Source organism: Macrobrachium nipponense, chromosome 15, assembly GCF_015104395.2.
Source record: "Macrobrachium nipponense isolate FS-2020 chromosome 15, ASM1510439v2, whole genome shotgun sequence".
In the NCBI taxonomy this organism is placed as follows: domain Eukaryota; kingdom Metazoa; phylum Arthropoda; class Malacostraca; order Decapoda; family Palaemonidae; genus Macrobrachium; species Macrobrachium nipponense.
The window spans coordinates 40,803,243-40,807,273 of NC_087208.1; the positions used below are offsets into that span (position 1 = coordinate 40,803,243).

Consider the following 4,031-nt stretch of genomic DNA (forward strand, 5'->3'; position numbering starts at 1 on the left):
CATGCTGAGGCCTACCAATCATACATACAGTATCTGTAACCAAATAATAATAAATTTGTCATATATAAACAACAACAACAGAAATCTTCGAATACATCTCTCTCGTGAATTCATACATTTTCATCTTTTTAAAGCTTATCCATCGTACGTAATAATAATAATAATAATAATAATAATAATAATAATAATAATAATAATAATAATAATAATAATAATAATAATAATAATAATAATAATAATAATAATAATAATAATAATAATAATAATAATAATAATAAAATACTTATATTAACCCCACCAAACACCATCTTCGACGCCAAGAGGTTGATTGGGAGGAAGTTCGACGACCCCACAGTCCAGAGTGACATCAGACATTGGCCTTTTAAGGTTGTCAGCGAATCTGGTAAGCCAAAAGCGACAAGGTGGAGCACAGGGAAAGGGGAAGCAAATTAAGGACCTTCAACCCAGAGGAGATCTCCTCCATGGTGCTGACCAAGATGAAGGGAGACAGCAGAGGCCTACTTGGGTAAGAGAGTTTCAGACGCGGTCATCACAGTTCCTGCTTACTTCAATGACTCCCAGAGACAGGCTACCAAGGATGCTGGGATCATTGCAGGGTTAAATGTGCTAAGAATTATCAATGAGCCTACAGCAGCTGCAATTGCCTATGGCTTGGACAAGAAAGCTGGTCAGGGAAGAGAGCGGAATGTACTGATCTTCGATTTGGGTGGTGGCACTTTTGATGTGTCTATTCTGAACATTGATGATGGAGTCTTTGAAGTGAAAGCAACAGCTGGCGACACTCATTTAGGAGGAGAAGAGAACTTTGATAACTGTCTGGTGAATCATTTCATTCAGGAATTCCAGAGGAAGTACAAGAAGGGATCATCAGGAAACAAGAGATCCCTAAGGCGTCCTGAGAACAGCGTGTGAAAGGGCCAAACGCACTTTGTCTCCTCAACTCAGGCCAATGTGGAAATTGATTCTCTTTATGAAGGAATCGATTTCTACACATCCATCACACGTGCCAGATTTGAGGAACTGTGCGCTGACCTCTTCCGCAGCACTTTCTTGGCTCCAGTTGAGAAAGACCCTCAGGGATGCAAAGTTAGACAAGAACAGTATTGATGACATTGTCCTTGTTGGTTGGAGGTTCGACTCGTATCCCAAAGGTACAGAAAATGCTGCAGGATTTCTTCAATGGGAAGGAACTGAAACAAATCGATCAATCCTGACGAGGCTGTAGCCTATGGCGCAGCTGTTCAGGGAGCCATCCTGCGAGGAGACCAGTCAGACGCAGTTAAGGACCTCCTCCTTCTTGACGTTGCTCCTCTCTCCCTGGGCATCGAAACAGTAGGAGGTGTCATGACTGCGCTGATCAAGCGCAACACCACAATCCCCACCAAACAGACGCAGGTCTTCACAACCTACTCAGACAACCAGCCTGCCGTCACCATCCAGGTGTACGAGGGCGAAAGGGCGATGACCAGAGACAACAACCTCCTTGGGAAAGTTCGACCTGACGGGCATCCCTCCAGCGCCTCGAGGAGTTCCCCAGATCGAGGTCAACCTTCGACATCGACGGACAATGGGATTACTGGACAACGTGTCTGCCGCAGACAAGTCCCTCCGGAAAGTCGAACAAGATCACCATCAACGCCAAATGACAAAGGGCGTCTGAGTAAAGGAGGGACATCCGAATCGCATGGTGCAGGAGGCGGAGAAGTACGCCGCGGAAGACGCCCTGCAGAAGGAGAGGATCGACGCCAAGAACCAGCTGGAGTCTCTGTGTCTGAGCCTCAAGAGCACACTGAGTGAGGAAAGCGTCTCCAACAAGCTGAACGAAGAGGAAAGGGCCAACATGAAGCACCAGCTGGAAGAGACCCTCACCTGGATCGACAGGAACCAGCTGGCGGAGAAGGAGGAGCTGGAAGACCAGATGAGGAAGCTGGAAGCAAGTTGGAAGCCCCTCGCTGCCAAGATTTACGGAGGAGGGACAACAGGTCAAGGGTCAAGGTCATCCTGCGGTTCCAGTAATAACTCGACCCAATCAGGTCAAGGACCAGTAATTGAAGAGGTCGACTAATGTCTATAGAAACGAAATTCATAGTTTTTTTCGTATCGAGTTTTATAAGAAAATCTTCTTAATGGGATCTACCTTCAATATGTTGACCCTTTTTCTCAGGTACCTGTTAAAATGTATTTATAATCTAGTCATTTTTATACCATATTTTTCTAATAAAACTTATGAAAATTATACCAATTTCATTAAAACCTAAGTTAATAATTTGATGATAGCGTCAAATGGAAAACTTCGAAAAATTATTGATGAGGTAAACATACATAATTACATTCTATTAATTTTGTGTAACAGATAATAAAGAAACATAATTATCAGATCAATAAAAAAATTTTCCACCAAGAATTAGTAATTACTGAAATTGCCGGATTCCTGATTGAAAAATAAGTGATAACCGATGTGAGGCTTTGAATGTGAAATAAGGTTGTGTAAGCTGATAAATTTGATGAATTGTAAGAGTGAGAAACAATGGAAATGTATTTAAAATTGTATATTTCTTAAACCCGTTGTAGGTCTACGAAATGTAAGAAGCTCTCCGGTCTAAGATGACATTTTTTCATGTGAAAATGTAAAGAGATTTGAATGCAGATGAATCTTGATTTAATACTGGATAACATCTGAAGAGAAACAGACTGATTCTAACCCAAAAAAAAAAAAAAAAGAAGTTTACAATAATTAGTCGAAATGGAAGATAGACTAATAGGCCTATAATCAAAGTCATACACTCTGCTTATAATGGTCATATACTTCAACCTTGGGCGAAACTTAATAGATTGAGACGCAGGAAACACCAGACTATGATAGAATGAATGTTTAAATTATTAGGACAAAACGGAAATGAAATATATCTTGTACAATTTTGACATAGCCCCCAGCTGTCACCCCGCCCCCCTCCCTTTCGTTCCTTTTACTGAACCACCGTCCATATCATCTCTCTTCCATCTTTCCATCCACCCCCTCTCCTATAGCATTCATTTTTTATTGGAAAACCGGACGGAATTTTGGGTCTAATCCTTGAAGTTCTTGGAGCCTTCTCAAGGACCGCTTCCCCAGCTTGGCAGGAAACCTGCCTTCATCGAGGAAGAAGACCACTGGGTCGGACCTTCCCTTCAAGGTTGCCCTCAAAGGCTGGCGAGCCTTGAATAATAAAAAGAATAATAAAATAACTAAGAATAAGAAAACATCAACAACAAAGTGGACACCTCCTCTTCCCAAAAGAAAAAATATATGCATTATAATATATATATATATATATATATATATACCTATATATATATCTATATATATATATATATAGTATATATATATATATATATATATATATAGATATATATATATATATATATTATATATATCATATATATATATATATATATATATATTACAGTAAATAACTTGGTATACTTGAAAGAGAGAGAGAGAAAAAAAAACTAAATAGTCGTTAACAGACCGACAAGCCAAACACAAGGTTTTATGCAACCCTGCAAAGAAAAAACAAAGGCATAATTGTGCAAAATAATGAACTTACAAAACCTGATATACAACAGGAGGGGTGCAGGAACAAGGATGCACTCACAAAGGTATCAAAATTAACAAAATGTCACTAATACGATGGAAAATCTATAACACAGAAAACCTCAAAAACCATCGTCAAACACATTTTCAACTCAAGAGCTTCAAAGCTCTCACATACGTATATTATTAAGAACCCTACACTGCTCTAAACCCGGATTCCATATAAATGTTCATAGGCCATAATTAATTTACACACTCAACGTTTTTCACTTTGTTTCACATCGCTCATTGCAACAATCTTCAGCGAACAGTAGTCCTGTCTATATCACAGTGACAACACACTAGATCACTATAAAGTGTCCTATCGAATACATATACACTAACACTGGACAAGACAGAGAAAACCAACACATTTTTCCCCTGCGCAATCCTAACA

At 39.5% G+C, this 4,031-nt stretch overlaps 1 pseudogene; it reads left to right on the top strand.

Annotated features, from left to right (window-relative positions):
* Window positions 1-482: 482 nt before the first annotated feature.
* LOC135227167 (heat shock 70 kDa protein-like) lies at window positions 483-2,241 on the top strand (annotated as a pseudogene).
* The last annotated feature ends 1,790 nt before the right edge of the window (window positions 2,242-4,031 follow it).